This window comes from Podarcis muralis, chromosome 6 (assembly GCF_964188315.1).
Source record: "Podarcis muralis chromosome 6, rPodMur119.hap1.1, whole genome shotgun sequence".
Taxonomy (NCBI): domain Eukaryota; kingdom Metazoa; phylum Chordata; class Lepidosauria; order Squamata; family Lacertidae; genus Podarcis; species Podarcis muralis.
This window is the reverse complement of record NC_135660.1, coordinates 12,306,158-12,328,635: the sequence shown is the minus strand read 5'-3', so window position 1 is coordinate 12,328,635 and position 22,478 is coordinate 12,306,158.

The window sequence follows — 22,478 nt, the reverse complement described above, 5'->3', positions numbered from 1 at the left end:
TACTCTCCTCCAGTGCTAGCCTTCTACATCAAACGTCAACCTCAGTTTGGCACATTGTTTTTTTAAAAAGGAAGAAAAAACAAAAACAAGTAACCGCGTAATTACACATACCCTGCAGTCCTGCCCTCTGTCCTACTGAGTAATAAACTGGAACTAAATTTTACAGCTCTGACTGCTGCTCAGCAAAAGGGAGACAAGGATTTACAGCTGGAAGTGAGTGATCAAGGATGACCAAAGGAACATAAAAAGCTGCCACACACCAAGGCAAACCAATGTTCTAGGCAGCTCTGTATTGTCTACACTGACAGCGTTTGCACTTTGTGGCAAAACTCCGTGAATATGGTACAATGAATACTCCAATCGTGCCCTCTCTGCTAGTGTGGGGAAATCGGACCACAACCCCCAGCACAGCATTGCCTCCAATCCTTAGTACCCATTTTACAGGTAGGAAACACTGAAGATCTGATATGTTTACATTCCCATAGATTGCGTAACCATGCAGAGCTTTAGCCATTGTTGTTCCTGTTTTTGTTCAACTATTAGGAGTTAGACACCTCTTGTCATGGACTGGCTGGATGCAGAGGAGTGATGGGAGGCACTAGTTGGGGAACCCCCAAGGGAGCTCCCAGGGGAAGGAAGCTCAGAGCCAGGGGTTTGGTGGTGGGATGACGATGAGCGGTCAGAGGGAAAAGAAGGACTAGACTGGGGGGAGAAGGAGGTGTCTAAAGCTGAAGAGGCAACAGTGTTTAGTAAGCAGGAAGAAGGTGGGGCTCCTAGAATCAGTCCTGATTCGGACACTGGAGAGGAGGGCGGACAGGAGATACAGATGAAGCCAGCTGCTGAAGAAGCCAGGGAGTCATCCCCTCCTGCTGTGACCAGCTCCCTACTCCTCTAGTCTCCCAGAACACACAGAGAAATGAAAAGAGCAGAAGAAAGATTGGTTGCACAGAGATTCAGTCTCTGATTGCTTGGGGTAAAAAGCCTAGAGTGGAGCGGAATTAAGCAGCTATGGGAAGGTGGGGACCTTCAATCCTGGCAACTGCCTCATTGGGGCAAGACCTACTGAAAAGAGTTCCTGGGATGACTAGGTCTGCACTGTTTTGGTCTCTTTGAATAAAGAGTTAACTTCACTGACACCTGTGACTGTTTATTGCTGACCTGCACCTCCTGACATCTTTTATATTCTTCTGACAATCATCCAAAGATCTACCAGTAGATGCTGATTGTGTCCACCTGTTCCTTGGAGCACTGCAATTCAAACCTGGGTCTCTAGGTATTGTTGGACTACAACTCCCATAATCTCTAACCTGTTTAGCTAATGGTCAGGAATGATGGGAGTTGAAGTCCAGCAACATATGGAGACCCAACGTTGAAGAACACTCTCCTAGAACACAGCTGAAATCAGTGCCACTGTGTCTTCTAAATCTGAGTCTTTCATGACACTGACCGATCTTGAACTTGTTTATTTCAAGCCATGTCAGTGTCTAACATAATATTGAAGATTCCTTGTCCCCAAATGTGACAAAGAAGGAAATGTGACAGACGGCCTTCCCTTCTAGCAATGAGCTGGAACTTTTGCTTATTGAAATTTGTTATCTTATGAAACAGTCTCTTTTCATCAGAATCATCACAAAAGGAGCATTTGTTGAGATTTTGCAATCTGTACGTTTATTTAAATTTAATTGAGTAATTAATCAGTTAAAAGCCGGTTAATTCATCAACATAATAAAACTGTTGACAGCCCTTCTCAGATTAATAAGTCTGTGATTCTCTCCCCTTTAAAGCATGTAAGCAGTGAAGCAAGCTGTTAGCTTCCGGCCTTTGCAGAGTCTATTCTCTCGCTAATATTAATAACCTCTGAGTGAAGGAAAGGGAGAGAAAACACAACCCAGTGCTTCATCCCATCACCTCACCTCCTTCCCCGCACTACAGTCTTTTGCCTCACGCTTCATGAGGCTAGTATTAATTCAGAACCTAGTATGGCCTTCACTGCGCTTGAGCCATTCAGATTTATGAGTAGGACAAAATTAAACTGAGTTGAAAGAGGACATTCATCTCCTCCTTCACTTATTTATTACATTTGTATTCCACCCTTCCTCCAAGGAAATTAGGTGTGTACACCAAGCCGGCTCCAGAGGTTGGTGAGGTCAGGTATTTGCTGGGTCCACTAGACGGGCAAAGAGTTTCCAGCACCACCCGCAGTTCAGCAATACCATCATGGAGAGGGTCAGAAGCAGGCCAAGAAAACTCTTGGTTTATATTGTACCACCTCTGAATGGGTAGCTCATAGAGGCCTGGTCTACATATGGAGTAGAACCAAGTGGTAGGATGGTGTTGAGGTAATTACATGGGCTGTTCCACTTCAGACTGCTGGTGCAGAATTCCAGTTCTGAATGCAGAAACCAAAATAAAAAAGCAATCATGGAATCATAGTGTTAGGAGGTTTCTAGCCTAGCCCCTTGCCAATCCAAGAAACCTCTTTGTATATTTTTATACACTGACATAGCAAGGAGGAAGGTTCTATTCAAACTCATTACTTTCTGTGCTGAGTCTTCTACAGTGGTATCTCAGGTTACAGACGCTTCAGATTACAGACTCTGCTAACCCAGAAATAGTACCTCGGGTTAAGAACTTTGCTTCAGGATGAGAATAGAAGTTGTGTGGCAGCGGAGTGGCGGCAGTGGGAAGCCCCATTAGCTAAAGTGGTACCTCAGGTTAAGAACAGTTTCAGGTTAAGAATGGACCTCCAGAATGAATTAAGTTCTTAACCCGAGGTACCACTGTATTGCCAATGAGATTTTGACATAGGGGGACATTAAAAATGTGGTCATTCACCTGAAGTCTGAAATGGCACCATCTATTCTGCCATGTCTGCATGACACTTCTGGACTAAGTGTTTCAGCACCTAAATCATTTGGATTGCCCTGATCTGCCGTTTGAGAATGATCCTTACATCCCCCCCCCCTCTCTCTGTGTGTGTGTGTGTGTGTGTGGCCATTTACTACTACTACTACTACTAATAATAATAATAATAATACGCCATCCATCTGTCTGGATTTCCCCAGTCACTCTGGGAGGCTCCCAACAGATTCAAAGCCCAATAAAACATCAAACATTAAAAACTTCCCTAAACAGAGCTGCCTTCAGATCAAGGTCATGACATTTTAAAATATTTGAACCCTATCTCTTCCAACTCTCTCAGCAGATTTACACTACAAGCCTATGTGGGTTTTGTGCCAGTATGAGTAATGTCGCTTCCCCTCAAAGCGCCTGTGAATTGTCATTTGCTTAGTCTGCTAGGAATTTTCTGCTAGAGAACCATAGTTTTTATCAAAGAACTATAATTCCCCGGATAGAGTGTGTCTTTTAAATCTGATTAAGGCTGCAATCTGTCCCATTAAATGTGCCTCCTCCTGTCCCTCTATGATCATTCGCTTATTCCCTCCACTACTTAATGGTGCTGGCATTTCTCCCCAAGCCTGCCAAACTCTTGAGGAAGTTCTGTTTAAAGCCCCATCATCAATAGTGGCTTTATTACACAGCCAGCTGCTACATGCATCCAATATGTTGCTTATTGAATTATACATGCTTTTGTTGTTGTTGTTGTTAAGTTCCTCTATGTTTTTGTTAAAAGAAAAATCTATAGGGATAAGAGGACAGCTTCCTTTGTTATTGCTGAGCCCCCTCTCTACAAACTGAGGGGTTTGTGGCTGGTTGTGGTTGTTGTTCTGTTTGTTTTTGCGTTAAAGATGGAGCCATCTGTTCCTGTGAAAATGTGCCAGATAAGTGAGAAACAATTAATTCGGGTAGTTAGTGAACTGTGAAACCTGTCTTCTTGACAATGTTCAGCGTTTTCGGTTCTGGACAACAAAGTCAATGCACAGTCAGGAAGAGACCATGGCCATAGAACAATTGATTGAAAGTAGGACCCGTAATAGTGCATCAATCTTTTTATTTTTTATTTTAAAAAAAAACTCCCATTGTTTGATTGACATGACGAGTTGGGGCCTTGTTGAAGGAAATGATTCAACTGATAAACATTTGCTCCAATCCTGCTAAAGAAAGACTAGGGACTCAGCTATACAGCTGCAAATATAATGTTTTAAGTAGTTTATGTGTTTTTATACAAATGTGACACTAGATGGCGAAGGTAAGCTTAATGGCAAATTCAATATATTTTAAAAACTTTTTCAAAAAAAGCATTTTCACAGTGTTCTTTATATGTGTTTAGATTTCACCTAGGGCTGCAAGGTTTAGATTTCACCCAGGGGAGCGAAACTCAGACCCTGTGGGCAAAATGTGGCCCTCCAGGTCTCACTATGTGGCCCACAGGTATCTTCCATAGGCCACACCTCCTCACTAGCCACGCCTCTCTCCCTAGGCCACAACTCTCATTGGTCTTGCTGTTGCAGATATTAATATTGTACAGCTTGAAGCAACAGGATGAATAAAAACTGACTCCTCTTGGAATAAAAATTGCCTAGACCCAAAATATGACTTCAAAGCTTTACTAAGAGAACTTCTTCAAAACAGAACATACAACAATCAATGCTACACCCAGATACTTGTATAATATCATGTGCATTTTAATACAGATTCATTTTCTTGTAATTTGAAATAACTTCAAACAGGCCTAAAATCAAAGGTCTGTCTCTCCCCAGAGTCTCCATTAACCTGGAGCTATTTTCTCTTCAGGAGAGACCTCATTATCACATCCTTTGTTCTCTGTGGCTTCCAGAGAAAGACTCAAAGTCAACTCCCTTCAAAATGGTGATTTGCAACTGCATACCTTTCACATGATCTAAAGTTGTTATTATTATTTATTAAATTTATATATCACCCTATTCCCATAGGTCACAGGGCGGTTGACAGGATAAAAGCAGAATATAAAACCATAAAATACATAATCAAGATAAAAACAAAAATAACCCAATAACCTGCCCCCCAGCACATTTTAAAAGGGCATTGTTAAACACTACGTGAGAGCTAGCAGAGAAAATCCAAAGTTAATTATTAACACATTTAGATGCTCAGAGAGCTCTTAGCTTCAATATAGCTCAGTGGAATTTTCCATGTTAAACCTTCAGCAACACACATACAAATACATAGAGGGTTTTTTCCCATTTCAGTATACAATTAAACAATTATACATAATACTTGCTTCACACCCTCCTTGAGTATTTTTTTCCAGGCTGGAATGTGTCATTGAACTCTAATAATGACTCTTGCTTGCCTCTCTAGAGGCATTTGTGGGAAAGAGTGTGTGTACAGATACTAGACTAATGTACAAAAATTAAATTTATATTCCCTTCTGCCTCTGTCTCCATCCACTACTGACATGTGGCCCCTAGAAGTTTGCCCAGAATGGACTGTGGCCCTCAGGCTGAAAAAAGCTTCCCCACCCCTCCTACACCTACTTACTTTGGCACATGCCCTGCTGAACTCAGCAAGGCTTGCTTCTGAATAAACATGCATAGGATTGAGTGCACATCAATAAGAATTAGATTCTAGTGAGCTTAGTGGGGCTTACTCCCAGGTAGGTCCTGGTAGCCTGCATCCCACTGAAGTCAATGGTATCAAAATGCAACTTGAATAAGATGTTCCACTGGCGTCGGAAAAGGAGGGGACATTTTACCATATGTGGTGGGATTGTAATGAAATTTTTTAAAAATGGGAAATGATATACAATGAATTGAAGAAAATGTTCCATCTAACATTTGCTAAAAAAAACCTGAAGCATTTTTGTTAGGGATTGTAGGAAAAGACCTGCCACAGAAGTTGAAAAATATCTTCATGTGTGCAACAATGGCAGCGAGAGTTTTAATAGCACAAGGATGGAAGACTGAGGAAATCCTGACTAAAGAATTATGGCAAGAGAAACTGATGGACTATGCAGAATTGGCAAAACTGACACATAAACCTACAGGACAAGGATAACTGTGACTTTAAAGATGAATGGGAACCTTTTACAAAGTATCTAAAGATCCAACAAAGTGAATTGAACTCCTTGGCAGGCTTTGAATAAACACTCACAAACTTTTTATTGGTAATAACTAGTTAGACAAATCAAGGGTTTATACAATTTTGTAACATGCAGAGAATAGCATTTATAGAGAAACCAGAGATTGGAACTGAGGGAAGTCGGGGGAAGTCGGGGAGGGGGGTTGTTTTATGGGAAGGAGGGGGAGGGGAAAATGGGGGGGGGATTAAGGATGATATGTTTTAAGATAATATGCTTTGTTTAAATTCCTAATAAATTCTTTTTAAAAAAAGATGTTCCACTGGTGTCAACTCCACAAGTGTGCAATTCTGATACATTACAAACATAAAACTCTGTTATGTTGTGAGGCAGCTTGCAACCATGCAAAATGCAAATGCAAACATACCAATGGAAAAAAACAATACAAATCAAACTGAATCTTAACATTAAAAATATTAAAATACATTTCCCTGCTACAACGGCAACAGATTATTCCCCACAAAAGCATGAAGAGAGAGCAAGAATAAATAGCCCCTGCTTTTAAGGGTCCCAGGTGGCCAGTCAGCACAAGGCAGGTGAAGTAGTTGACCCCAATGGTTCCAGCAGTCTTCATCATTTCTGGTTAGATTAGGTATGGCCAGGTGCACTAATTCCTAGAGGCCAAGACAGTTTTGCCCCCCCCCCAAGTATGTTTTAGGGGGCCAACCCTGCCCTCAATATTCAGGGGACATTCATCTCCACCCCGTGGCTCTTCACAGCATCATGAACGCACTGTCAGGGTGTCGTACGACATGGCATGAATGATGTCATGACATCGCACAGGGGCCACCTCAGTCCTCCTAGGAAGATGGTGCCACGGTATGGCAGAAAGGGAATAGCTATGTTCCCCCTTTTAAAAGGGTGGGGGAAAGAAGCAGTTTAATGGCTTCTTAATTTTCATTTGAGGGACGCGGGTGGCGCTGTGGGTTAAACCACAGAGCCTAGGACTTGCCAATCAGAAGGTCGGCGGATCAAATCCCTGCAACGGGGTGAGCTCCTGTTGCTCGGTCCCTGCTCCTGCCAACCTAGCAGTTTGAAAGCACGTCAAAGTGCAAGTAGATAAATAGGTACCGCTCTGTCGGGAAGGTAAACGGCGTTTCCGTGTGCTTCTCTGGTTCGCCAGAAGCGGCTTAGTCATGCTGGCCACACGACCCGGAAGCTGTACACCGGCTCCCTTGGCCAATAAAGCGAGATGAGCGCCGCAACCCCAGAGTCGGTCACGACTGGACCTAATAGTCAGGGGTCCCTTTACCTTAATTTTCATTAATGTGTATCTTTTTTTAAAAAAAAAAAGAACGAAGGCCATTTTGCATAGAGAACAAATGCCTTTTTGTGTCCCCTCCCCTTTTACCATTTTAGATTCATTTTAGCCTATAACATTGGCCTACATTAAACACAGCTCATGCACAATGATCCAAGGGGTGTTTGTGTGTGTGTGAAATAATAATAATGTGGCATTAAACTGTGCAAAGCCACAGCAAGCGGCTGTTCATTACAATGTGGCTAAATGGCTATTCTGTGACTCTCTCCAGTGTTACAGTGCAGTGGCTTAATTAAATGAAGAAAGTGGAGAGACGTGCTTTATTTATTAGTTTTTCACACGGGAGTAATGCAAATAATAATAATAATAATGAGTTGCAGCTTTAATAAAGTGCTCCAAATGTGATATTCCTTTCATATATTATTAATACCTTCGCAGCTCTAATAAATACAGGCTTGTCTTTTCTCTACCTTCTTTATGATGAGCTGCTGCTCGGGTAAAGCAGAAAAATTCAACATGAAGCTGTCAGAATGGTGCCAAGCTGCACAAAAGGCTGTAGGAAAGCAACACCAAAAGCCAGTTGTGAAATGGTAGCGTAATTTGGGTTGGGGCGAAAGGGGAAGTGGCCCCAGATATGACTGAGTAAAAGGGCAAATAATGAGCACCAAAGCTTATGTGATATTTTGACACTTCTGGTTGTTGTTGTTTTAAAAAAGACACATGGTTTTGTTGTCAGTATGTAGCCTTTTCAGACCTTTCCCATTGGTGGGGTCTGCGTTGCTCCTGGGAGGGAGAAAGGAAGTCAAATGACACCGAAGTTTGGTTCAGAGAAAGAGTTTATTCTGCTCTCCGGATAGCAGAAGGCACTGCATGATAGGTTCACAGCAAGCACACAGAAAGAGAAATTTCATGCAGTATATAACCCCTTCAGACACCCTCTCCCCCTTCCCCAGGAATCGTAGCCACGTCAGCTTGTACACTTCGGTTGACATCCTTGAGAATCCTTGAGCATAAACAGATATTCCTGTTCCTGTGTGCTTATCTTGGGTCAAGAAGGTCACCCACTATAGGGGTACTCCTGGCGCCATCTCCGGGAGCGTGGGCTGACAGGCCTGACAGGCAAGGTCTGTGGTCATGATATTTACATCCTACAAGATAAGACCCAGATCTTCCATCCCGTCTCCACTCGGAACTGACAAGGCCATCCGTCATTACCAGCCTTCATGGACTGATAAAGGAGACGGTCATGTTTGTACAGCTGGGTTCTTGTTATACATGAGCTCAAGTTAATGGATTTTAGCTAATGGATCATTGAAGAAGGAATTTGGGAGTTATTGGGGCCTGATTTGGGTAGCTCAGTGCAAGCAGGTTTCAGGCTTGGTTAACCTGTTCCTTCAAGTATGGAATGATTAGAGAGATTTTCAGGCAGAGAAGTAGACTCCCAAACACATAGGGAGAGAACAAAGAACACATCTCCTAAAAAATGGCGGTGCTCCCAATTAAGGGATACTCCTCCCTCAGTCCCTATTTATCTACGTCACTCCTACGTCTTGAAATCTGAGTTTGTAGCCACTGTGCCTTCTGTTCTGAGACTTTCTGAGCTCTTCATGAATTTGGAGAAGGGGGGTGGATGCTATCCAGAGACTGTGAATCTGTTAACCCTCTCTCTTCCAGTGTTTCTTCTCCTAGCTGTTCCCCATCCATTATTTCCTAGCTTCTGCCTTCTGAATTATGTCCCTCTGCAAACCATTGTTCCAAATCTATATTTTCCCCCTGCTCCTGGGAAGATTCAGGAGTAGGAGCAGGGGGAGGGAGAGGCTCCTACCATTCTTCCTCAGTACAACTCTCCTCAGCAAGGTCCCTGACATCTACACCATTTTGGTTACCCCTGCCTTAGATGATGCGTGGTGGCCTGGTCTTCAAGTTCAGAAGGAAATAAAACCTTGCAAGCTTTTTATTAGTAAGAGTAGTGTCAACTTCTTTTGAAAGCGTTCAAAGGTTTGGAATGTATGAAGCACTACAGACAGAGACAGACTGCCAGGTAGAAGGCAGGTGATGTGATCTAAGGGGGAAGGTAAATAGAATTTATCACATTGTTCAGTAATTTATTTTGTGGATGACACCATTGCTATGACTGGTACATTGTATATAATATAGATGTTTTAAGAAATGCGCCCTCATTGCTCTTCTGTAGCTGACATAGTGGCATCACTTTTGTTGAATTAATTTATAGTTTCTGCTGTTAATGAGTTGGGAGTGTTCTGTTCCACTGAACATCTAGCGCTGGGATTTTATAAGGAACCTTCAAATTTGCAGTAATATTTGCTCTTTGATTTTGAACAGGGAGGACTAGAAATTCCAGTCCACTTCTAAACTAAACTAAATTTCTCATTCTCGCATGTGCAAGGATGGAACTTTCTAAAAATAAAAATCTCAATTTCAAATTTATCTGCACAGATTTTTTACTAAATAAAATCTCTCTCCTTGATCTCAATCATCAGTGAGTGATTTGTTTCTTTTACCAGTTCTGCATTATTATCCACTCTAGGTTTCCATAAGTCATATGTGTTATGCATGTACCTTTTCATATAATTTAGTGTTATAGATAGATGATGATAGATAGATAGATAGATAGATAGATAGATAGATAGATAGATGATAGATAGATAGATAGATGATAGATAGATAGATAGATAGATAGATAGATGATAGATAAATAGATAGATGATAGATAGATAGATAGATAGATAGATAGATAGATAGATAGATAGATGATAGATAGATAGATAGATAGATAGATAGATAGATAGATAGATAGATGATAGATAAATAGATAGATGATAGATAGATGATAGATAGATAGATAGATAGATAGATAGATAGATGATAGATAGATAGATAGATAGATAGATAGATAGATAGATAGATAGATGATAGATAAATAGATAGATGATAGATAGATAGATGATAGATAGATAGATAGATAGATAGATAGATAGATAGATGATAGATAGATAGATAGATAGATAGATAGATAGATAGATAGATAATGATGATAGATAGATAGATAGATAGATAGATAGATAGATAGATAGATAGATAGATAGATGATAGATGATAGATGATAGATGATAGATGATAGATGATAGATAGATAGATAGATGATAGATAGATAGATAGATAGATAGATAGATAAATAGATGATAGATAGATAGATGATAGAGAGAGAGAGAGAGAGAGAGAGAGAGAGAGAGAGAGAGATAGCCTGGCAATGCAATGCATAAGCAGGTTGGACAAAAACATTCCTGTTTAGCCCTGTAAAGATAGGCATCGCCTTAGACCTCCCAGCAACCTTAACAAACTACATTTCCCAGGCTCCTTTGGGGCAAAGCCATGATTACTTAAAGTAGAATAGTACTGCTTTAAATGTATAGTGCAGATAGAGCCTTTGTTTTACTCACAGCAGACCTAGTGAACATGATGAAGGTGGTCCATCAATTTCAACAGCTCTACTCTAAGCAAAACCTAGTTAAATACCACATACCGTTTGGGCCTGGTTCTTCAAAACAGACAATGATTTGCTTCCCTGGGGAATGCATTCCACAAAAAGGGAGCTACCTCTGAATAGACCTGTTCTTGTATCAGCACCCTTTGCACCTCCCTCAGGTGAGGAGTGCAGAGGAGGGCCTCTGAAGATGAATACAATGTCTGGGTTGGCTCAGGTGGGGAGAGATGATCATAGGTGGGGTGAGGCAATTCACACATGGTCTGGGAAGAATGGATCAGGTCAGTTCTTACCAGAATTCATAAAGAGCTGTTCAACAGTGGAACAGACTACCTCAGAAGGTGGTGGGCTCTCCTTCACTGGAGGTTTTTAAACACAAGTTGGATGATTGTCTGCAAGCTGTGATGCCTGCATGGCAGAGGGTTGGACTATATAACCCTTGGGATCTTTTCCAACGCTACAATTCTATGATAAAATCAAATTTCTCAAGCATCCCTGCTTATGACCTCCTCACTCTCATCTTTACAATACAACTCATATGAGTTAAACCCTCCAACATTTCTCCGATGAAAATAGGGACATCCCATTTCATAATGATAATTTTACTATTTATAGCCCACACATCTTACTGGGTTGCCCCAGCCACTCTGGGCAGCTACCAACATATATAAAACATATATAAAAGCATAGGTAAAGGTAAAGGACCCCTGGACGGTTAAGTCCAGTCAAAGGTGACTATGGGGTACGGTGCTCATCTTGCTTCAGGCTGAGGGAGCCGGCGTTTGTCCTCAGACAGCTTTCCAGGTCATGTGGCCAGCATGACTAAACCGCTTCTGACGCAATGGAACACCATGCCGAAAACCAGAGTGCATGGAAATGCCGTTTACCTTCCCACCACAGCGGTACCTATTTATCTACTTGCAGTGGTATGCTCTCAAACTGCTAGGTTGGCAGGAGCTGGGACAGAGCAATGGGAGCTCACCCTGTTGTGTGAATTCGAACTGCCAACATAATAAAACACTAAACACTATATAGGATTACCTTCAGATGGCCTGGGGGTCAGATAAAGCGTGTTCTCATTAAAGGAGAGCACGTGTTGCAGATGGGGCCGAGCAAAGCACCCCATGGTTGCCAGGCAGGATAGATTGAAGGGGCTTGGATCGGATTGGTGGTTGGTGTTACTGGGGTAAATTTGATGTTGCCAATTTAGGGGTGGGAACAGAGGTTATTTAAACAAAGCATGTTCCTTTCTCTTTCGCTGTGGGCACCGGATCACCCGCCCTCCCTCCCTTGATTGGGCTTGTGCTTTGACCTTGCTATGCCTGTCATGGGGTCGTCCACCTTGGTGCGGGGGCCTGGTAGGAATTTTTCCTTTTGGCTGATTAGTGTGTGCCAATTGGTTTTTGCCTACTGCGTAGCAAATTGTCACAACTTGTAAGGTTGGCGGTTAGGCATTGGTTTAAATTGGTTGGTGGAGGGGTATGGATTGGCTGTGCCTGCCCCTCCAATGCTGCTGCTGCATGGGAATTCCATTAAAGGAATTCAGGGGCTTGACATCCTCTCGTCCAAACCCCTGGAATCGGGTGCGGGCCGCGTAAGGTCCTGGGAGCATGCGGGGAGAAGCTGAGGGTCTGTGGCGCAGCTCCAGTTATCCCTGATCTTGTTCCTCCACACTGGCTCTCGCTGGAATCTGGGAGTCAGTGCTGTCCCCCAAGGCGGGGGGGGGGGGGACAGCTAGTCATAACCAGTGCCTAAGCAACCACTCACAATTTGTATTTTAATAAAGTTGTGGCCAAAATTATGCCAAAAACCTTAAACAAAAATTATGTGTGATGTGTGAGTTATTGGGGTAGGGGTGTTTTGGGGACCTCAGCACGCAACTCCACACTGTCCAACATTTCTCCAATGAAAATAGGGGCATCCTAAGGAAAAGTGGGACATTCCAGGATCAGTCCCTGGAAAATAGGGACACTTGGAGGGTCTGTGAGTTAGGGTGATTGATGCCAAACAGCTATCTGCTTTCTCTGATAGCAGAAACATCACCACAAATATTATAAAACATATTCCTGGCCTTCAGACTGCTTGATATTGTACTGCTTGTAGAAAAATATTTACAATTAAGCATGAAAATAAGTCCCACACAGACATGCAGATTAAACATCCTGGCAGTCAGTTCTGCAAAGAGTTTGCTTCCTTACGAGAAAGTGGCCAATATTTTGAGGCTTAATAATTTATAAAAGTTTAAAAGAGCAAAAAATGAATCAGTATTTAAAAACGACAACAACAACAATGGACACACATAATTGCTTTTCCTTCCATTTCATCTGTAACTTTAAAAATTCAGCATGAATCTCTTTGAGTCCATGGCTGGCAACGCTACTTACATCTCTATTTCTAAAACCTCTGAAGAGATACAGTTACACCCCCCCCCCAAAAAAAAAACCACTCTTGAGTCTTAGCATTTGGATTTTGTACAGTTTCTGTAGTCAGCTGAATCTCTATAAAATGCTACGCTTTGCCCCCTTTCTTTTGCTTTGGAAACAAAATGTTGGCTTCAGAACATTAACCTTTACTACGTTTCTCTCATTAAAAAAAAAAGAAGAAGCTGCATAAAATTTCCGGGAGTGACTACATGCTAGGAATTAATGCCCGTGGATCATAATCACAATTTTAAAAAATATGACCCAATTAATTTGGTTTGCATAGCGTACATAGCCACTCCCAGCTGTATGCTCACAATTCACTCAGCCTGGAGTCTATTGCTGGCTTATAACAACAGTTAGCAGCTGTTAGACAGGGTGATCACCTGTTGTTAGCCACAGGTAGCCTTAATTCTGATGCTAATTGCTCATAGTGTTCTGCTCATTAAGCTGCCCCCAGTGTCAGGATGTGACTGCTCAATGGCAGATGGATGGCAGAGTGAAATGCCTGAGCAATCTTCTCATGTGAAAAACAAGATTGCTTTTTAATACATGGAAAAGACCCATTCGTCCAGCATCACACTACACATTTGTTTATTTTAAATATCTAAACTCTTAAGGTATAGCCCCCGGAAGACAGCCTACAAGTAACGAAGCTCCATGTGAGATATGTTTGGATGGGGTTTCTTGTTTGTTTGTTTGTTTGTTTGTTTGTTTGTTTGTTTGTTTGTTTAAACAACAACAACAATCCTGTAATAATCCAGAACTACAAGAACTCGCCAAGTCCCAGGGATCAGTGACATAGAGAAACATTGCTAAGTAGAGACAGACTAGAACTAACAAGTCTTCAAGGGATGTTTGAAAGCTCCTTCTGAATGGGCCTTTCCTAGTTCTGTACAATGGGGGTTCCACAACTGCGGGGCCACCACTGTGAAGGCCCCATCTCTTGTGCTTGGCAACCTAACTTGTGGGCATTCAAGGAAGGCCTTTGCAGTTTGTATTAATAAATGAGGAGAATAATATGATCACAGTCAGAATTGCATCCTAATGGGTAAATAATGGTAGTTTAGTTAGCAGGAAGAAGCTATGGTAGAGAGCAGTCCAGAAACAGAGGCAGAAATGGAGGCTGGAGAGGAGGGTGGAGCCAAGAGGCAGAGATGAATCAGGTTGATGAAGAAGCCAGGGTGTCTCCCTATCCTGCTGTGATCACCTTCCCTTCTTCCTAATCTCCCAGAACCAGAAGTGGAATGAAGAGAGAGGAGCAGAGACAGACACAGTTACAAAGTCTCAGATTGCTTGAGAAGAACCCGGAGTAGGAGGAGATAGCTTCAGTCCTGGCAACTGCCTCATAGGGGCAAGATCTACTGGGACGAGTTGCTGTGCTCACTGGGCCTGGCCTTCTGAGCTGACCTTGTTTCCTTGAAAAGAAAGTTAACTGCACTGGTGCCATGTGATTTATTGCTGTCTTGTTCCTAGCATCTGCTCCTAACATCCAGGCTTCCAGAAAGCTACAAAATAATCTGAAATACAAAATCTTCAGATTTCCTGAACTTCTGTGGAGGGTAGAAAAACCCAGGTATTCATTAACCTCTTGGATCCAAGCCATTATAAACTTGGCTTCTTGAACTGGACTCTGTATGGAGGAGGATGTCATTAACATATACTGTTGTTCTCCTGCGGCTGGTTTTATTTCTGCTAAATCAATTATTTCAGCAACGCAGAGCAAATAATGCTTTCTTTCTTCTGATAGTAATTTGAGTCAAATTAGGATAGACCCCTATGGAGTATTTGGATTCATTTTCATGACTACTCCCCACTATATTCTGCGTAAATGGAGAAAAGCAATTAAAAGTTTCCTACTGATAGGAACAAACGCGAATGAGATTTCTTCCCCTTTCCTTGTAGAGTTTAGTTGCAATCGTGGTCTGCCCAACAACTTGTATACAAAAGAAGGGAGGGGGAAGAGAAGGAACGAAAGAAAGACTAATTCCTACGCACAACAAGATAAACCTAATGAGATAAAATGGCTGGCTGGGAAAGGCTTAAAAAAAATTAGCAACAACTTTCAGCAAGCTTAGCTCTGATCTTGGTCAATGTGTCTCTGCGTGAGCCATCTTTTATTTTGCTGTCTTAAGCTGTGAAAAACAGAGTAGGTTGAAATTGTTCTATCAGGCGCACAGCCTGACATGAAACACGCTCAATGTGGGTCAGGGACAAAGGACAAACCAAAATGAAAAGGAGAGCAGCTTCTTTGATATAATCTGGGAGCAGAAAAATTAGAGTGAACCGGGAGGCGGGAAATCAGTGCCTGGCTAGTATGTTTTTTAATTGAGGCCATTGCCATTAGGCATGTGGAAGAATTTCAGTCTGATTCACATTTGCACACGAACCTACCTAATTCGCACTTACTGAACTAAAAATTCACGGACTGAAATACAACTTTCCTTCCGAATTCGCACTTTTATGAATCTTGCAATGTGGTTCTCTAACCCTTCAATAATGTGTAAAGGTAAAGGTAAAGGGACCCCTGACCATTATATAATAATAATAATAATTTATTATTTGTACCCCGCCCATCTGGCTGGGTTTCCCCAGCCACTCTGGGCGGCTTCCATAGAAACCAAAAAACACTAAAATATCATACATTAAAAACTTCCCTGAACAGGGCTGCCTTAAGATGTCTTCTGAATGTCAGGTAGTTGTTTATCGTTTTGACATCTGATGGGAGGGCGTTCCACAGGGCGGGCGCCACTACCGAAAAGGCCCTCTGCCTGGTTCCCTGTAGCTTTGCTTCTCGCAATGAGGGAACCGCCAGAAGGCCCTCGGCGCTGGACCTCAGCGTCCGGGCAGAACAATGGGGGTGGAGACGCTCCTTCAGGTATACTGGGCCGAGGCCGTTTAGGGCTTTAAAGGTCAACACCAGCACTTTGAATTGTGCTCGGAAACGTACTGGGAGCCATTAGGTCCAGTCATGACTGACTCTGGGGTTGCGGCGCTCATCTTGCTTTATTGGCCGAGGGAGCCGGCGTACAGCTTCCAGGTCATGTGGCCAGCATGACTAAGCCGCTTCTGGCGAACCAGAGCAGTACATGGAAATGCCGTTTACCTTCCCACTGGAGCGGTACCTATTTATCTACTTGCACTTTGACGTGCTTTTGAACTGCTAGGTTGGCAGGATCAGGGACCAAGCAACAGGAGCTCACCCCGTCACGGGGATTCGAACCACCGACCTTCTGATCAGCAAGTCCTAGGCTCTGTGGTTTAACCCACAGCGCCACCTGCGTCCCTTTTCAATAATGTGTACCGAAATGCATAATTGGGGTCACTGTAATATATAAATGTATACGGTATATTACTGGAAATGACATGCAAAACGCATGCAAAACAGCTTTGTATTAGGCAAGATGGCTTGTATATTTTAGGGGGAAAGTTGTTCAATATTTGTGTGTCAGAATTTGTAGACTCATAGAATCATACAGTTGGAAGGGACCCTGCAGGAATATGCAGCTGTCCTATAGAGAGTTCGAACCTACAACCTTGGCATTATCAGCACGACACTCTAATCAATGATGGTCTTCAAAAGCCACACCCCCAAATCAAGGGGATGCATTTATGAAAGGTGAAAATCCAGTGGGAATGGAGAGACAAGTACTTTCAGGTTGAATTCACTGATAAAGTTAAATATTCAAACAGCACAATCCTATACATTTCAACTCAAAAGGAAGATTCGTTGAGTTCAATGGAACTTAATCACAGGTAAGCAAGCACAGAATTACAGTCTAAATCTTGGAAAGTTCCTTAACTAAAAAACAGTTTGCATGATATTTCAGTGCTGTGGGAAACTTCTAACCCATGGGTAGGCAAACTAAGGCCTGGGGGCCGGATCCGGCCCAATCACCTTCTAAATCCGGCCCATGGACAGTCCGGGAATCATCGTGTTTTTACATGAGTAGAATGTGCCTTTTATTTAAAATGCATCTCTGGGTTATTTGTGGGGCCTGCCTGGTGTTTTTACATGAGTAGGATGTGTGCTTTTATTTAAAATGCATCTCTGGGTTATTTGTGGGGCATAGGAATTCGTTTATTTTTTTCTCTCCAAAATATAGTCTGGCCTTCCACAAGATCTGAGGGACAGTGGACCGGCCCCCTGCTGAAAAAGTTTTCTGACCCCTCCCTGGGTAGGCTAGGGTTGCCAAAAAAAAAAAAAAAGGTGTTGAGCTTACCCCCCCCCAAAAAAATTAAGTTTTCCCCCCAAAATTAAGTAGAACACTGTTTCCGACGTCTGTATTCTGGTTATGTCCAGGAAATTCCAGATGTATGGCAACCCTAGATAAGCCAGTCTCTCACATGAGTTGCTTTGCACTGAATTCTGCTTCTCGCCCCCATTAAAAGATACAAATAAAATGCCAGCAAAAAGCAAGCCCATGACTGCTTGTTGCCTGACATGAAATGAATGCATATGTAGCAAAAGAGCTATAGGCCCCCTGCTTTTGCACCCATACCAATCTGTAATATGGGGGAGAACCATGGCCAAAAATAAAATATAACGGAAGGATGAAGAGCCCTTTCCCCATGTGGTTCTTTATTTGGACGATTCATGTTGAGAATGTGAAGAGGTTCCTGCTGGAAGACACCATTTATCAAGTCCAGCATACCATCTTCTACAGTGTCCTATGGGAAGCCTACCAAAAGGACTCAAGCACAACAAAAGCCTTCCCAGGAGAAATTCATGGAGGACAAGGCTGCCAATGGCAATGAGCTACAATGGCTCTTTCCTACCTGACTGCCAGAGGCATGATGGCGCTGAATACCAGTTGCTGAGAATCGCAGAAGGGCACTGATGTCCCACTTACAGGCTTCCCAAAAGGTATCTTGTTGGTCACTGTGGGAAGAGGATGTTGGACTCGATGAGCCATTGGCCTGATATTCAATGGCAAACTGCCCAGTGGCAGTTGGTGAAGCCGTTTGCCATATGGAGTTGCCAGTGGCATTAAAGGTAAAAGGTAAAGGACCCCTGGATGGTTAAGTCCAGTCAAAGACTATGGGGTTGTGGTGCTCATCTCACTTTCAGGCCAAGGGAGCCGGCGTTTGTCCACAGACAGCTTTCCAGGTCATGTGGCCAGCATGACTAAACCACTTCTGGCACAACAGGACACCGTGACGGAAATCAGAGTGCACGGAAAGACCTTCCCGCCACAACGGTACCCATTTATCTACTTGCACTGGCATGCTTTCGAACAGCTAGGTTGGCAGGAGCTGGGACAGAGCAACAGGAGCTCACTCCGTTGCGGGGATTTGAACCGCCGACCTTTTGATTGGCAAGCCCAAGCAGCTGAGTGGTTTAGACCACAGTGCCACCTGTCTCCCTAGTAGCAACAAGGTTGGAGGAATCCCAGTGTGGAAGTGATGGTGGTATAACAGCCAACACTGCCTAAGTTCATGGTTGCTCACTGCTTTGAGCAAGCTGCACAATGCTGGCTGCAGCAGCCACACCTCAGCCAAAAAGTATGGACAGGATCCTCCCTTTTCTGTCACACTGTTATGGCTACTGGCAGTTTTGCTGGTAAATCACTTCAATGGCCACTGCTGTCTCTGAACTTCAATGTTCTGGGTAGCCTTCCTTGGCTAATAGCAATTGATTGATCTGTCCTCCTTGGAATCAAAGAATACAAGAACAAACATCTGAAGCAAACTACTGCCGTGATTATGACTAAACACGGCCACAGTGGAAAGCTGTGGAAGATGCAAGCTTTATGCTCATATAATCAGCAAGTACATATATCCTGGAGAATTGCCAAGGCCACAGGCGATGTTTTAGTACTTGTAGCTTTTTTTTTTTTTTTTAAGACCTGGAGTTTTATAACAAGATGAATGCTAGATGGACAAACAGATATGAAAAGGAAAGGCTCATACATTACAGGAAAAACCTAAACTGATTCAGAAAGCTAAACTAGTTTATCCGGCTAAACGGTATAATTAAATGCACATGTCTAATTATACACCAGAATATTTTTATTATGATGATGATTGGGGGGGGGGAGTCTATCTGCTATCATTTAACTTCTGTTTAATTAGTTCTTAAAGGGTTCTGCATTTTGTCTCTGGCCAACTAGTCATTGTAGCTTTTGATGCCGTTTCAGTTGGCTGACAAGTAAGAGATACCGTATTTTTCACCCTATAGGACACACTTTTTCCCCTCCAAAAATGAAGGGAAATGTGTGTGCGTCCTATGGGGCGAATGCAGGCTTTCGCTGAAGCCTGGAGAGCGAGAGGGGCTCCAAACTCCTGCGGGCTCCGAAGGCTTGCGGATAGCTGCCTGCAGCCCGAAGCCTGGGGAGTGTGGCAGTGTGCACCCCGGGCTTCAGGCAGCTATCCGCAAGCCTGCAGAGCCCGGCGGGAGTAGCTGCCCTAAGCCCGGGGTGCGCAGCGGGCTACATCTTCTGGTGTATAATTAGACATGTGCATTTTGTTTACCTGTAAATCCAACTCAAGAAAGACTGGGAAGCATGAAATGAAATGAAGTCTTGAAATCTAGGAAGAAAAGAATTCTAGGTAAACTGTTCTGAATCTCTCCGCTTTCTAAATTTCTTGCTTCCCCCCAACATCCCCCATTGGATTTCTTCTCTTTTTGCAGACCACCTGAAAATTGCTGTGAGTCTTGATGGACCACTTAATAACTTTTTTGTTCTACATAGAAAAATACATGCATAACTCATGTTTTAATGACTTTCTTCTTATTCAGTGTCAGGAACGTTGTAAAAAAACTTGTACTATTAAAATCACAAGCCCTAGGCCAGGCTGCTGAAATAGGATACTTGTCACTGTTACTTTTTTAAAAAAAGGATAAATTAGTAGATTGCACCAGGATCAGATTATTGAAATCACAGAGCCTGTTTGACAATCAACAGCCTTGTCGGCTGAAATAAAAAAATAAATAAAGCAGTGGGTAAACACTAGAACGCAACAATATGACAGCTTTCTACATGCAAGGAGGTTATATATCTTATTATATATGTCATATATCTTATTCTTAGATCCCCAAGTCTAGGAAAGAGTCCAGGCCGCAACACCATTGCCAATCCCACTTAGCATAAAGTTAGAAGTAGGCGTTTGAATCAAGTTAGGATAGACACTTATGAAGTAAGGTAAAGGTAAAGGGACCCCTGACTATTAGGTCCAGTCATGACCGACTCTGGGGTTGTGGCGCTCATCTCACTTTACTGGCCGAGGGAGCCAATGTACAGCTTCCAGGTCATGTGGCCAGCATGACTAAGCCGCTTCTGGCGAACCAAAGCAGCACATGGAAACGCCGTTTACCTTCCCGCCGGAGCAGTACCTATTTATCTACTTGCACTTTGACGTGCTTTTGAACTGCTAGGTTGGCAGGAGCAGGGACCGAGCAACGGGAGCTCACCCTGTCGCGGGGATTTGAACCACTGACCTTCTGATCAGCAAGTCCTAGGCTCTGTGGTTTAACCCACAGCGCCATTTTCATGACTGTTCCCTTCTGTAGGAAACCCCACTATATGGGACCTCACCATGAAAACAGGGGTTGATATAGCAGAAGAAATGGTGGGGGGAGACAGAAATGAGGTGGGGTCCTGCTCACAGCAGGCTGTGCATCCCTTGGTTCTGTTCGCAATTGGTTCCGCTCACTTATTTATTAAGTTTATATCCCATCCTTATTTGTTTGCAGCTAAAAGCCAATGAAGGTTATCACTCTGTCCTCATTTTCTCATCGAATGACTCCAGGTAAGCTTAAGAGAGACCCAAGAGTTTCCCATGGCACACTCTGAAAAACCATCGCCAGCTGCTTATTAATGTTCAGGATTCCCACATGGCTGTGTTTCATAATTTGTCTGCCTAATAAGTTCAGTGTGTAGGATTTCAAAGAAGCACTTCCTGCTTACACTGGAGGCATTGTAAGAACAATTCAGAGTGTGTTTTGCAGGGGAATGAGTATATGTTTATCTGTATCGTTCATTTGGCAGACTGAAGCCTGAAACTGGCAAGTAGCTCTTTAAAAAAGAAAAAGACACGGATAGAATGAAGTTATCAAATTTCATTTTTTGCCTTTCACAAGTCATAATAGAATCACCATATCTGCTAGATGTGTCTAAATGTAATGGAGATGATATCCGGCACCAGGTGGGTGACGTCCATTGAGGTGTTAATTAAAGAAAGAGGCTGGGGTCTGCAATTTTCACTTTGCCTCCATGGCTATGACTACCTAAAGGAAAATAGTTTTCATCCTTGCAAATGCTAATGCATTTCATCCGCACTTGCCTTGTAAGGCTCCACAGATCCAACTTTTTGTACTTCTAATATCCAAATCCGTGGTATGCATGTACGCAATAATGTTATTTACATTAGATGATTGAAATCAAATCAGTTGTGGTATTTCACTGATTCTGTTTGTGGAATTCCACTGATTTTTGTTTGCAACAACTTGCTCATTTGCAATTCACATACCTCTCTCTCTCTCTCTCTCTCACACACACACACACACACACACACACACACACACCGAATTGGCAAAACCTATTGGTGTTTTGCAACTTTCTGACTAGTTGCAGGACCTTAGCCAGACCTAGCAGAGTAAACGCAGAATCCACGGAAGCAATTGGCAACTTGGCTTCAGACAGGATAGACGAAGCAGGAACCAGGAACTTGTAGTTAGGTGTTTATTATATACAGTGGACTATTTACAGGAACAAAACAGAACACGGATCTTTGACTAGCTCTCTCTTACACGACTCACAACTCCTGAACTCAACCTCGTACTAACACATTCCAGTTAGTAGGCCATTAATCATTATTCCCGTGAGAGAGCTTGACCAATCATGGAGCTGTCTCCATGCCTCTGTATCACCAGGCAGACTTACTCCTTCACATTGCCTTGGCTGTCTGCCAAACCCTAATTGACTCTGTGTGTGTAGCTGCACGTATGCAGATTCCCAACACACCGCTCACATGACTCAATCTTATGGCAGCTGAAGAATATGACCACTCTGATGTAATGACCACAGTGGTGGGTTCATGCAGGCATAACTTAACCTGTGGCCCACCAATTATTAGCAACACAGGCAACTGGTTCATACTGAGTCAGACAATTGACTCATCTAGTTCACCTTTTGACAGCTCTTGGACTAGACCCAATCCAGGGTGATCTGGGGCTGCCTTGACCTATTCCAGGCATATCCCTGATCAATCTGATTCAGTTTCAGATACAGGTTTTGTCCATACCCAATGCTCAGCCCTAGTTTGAGCAAC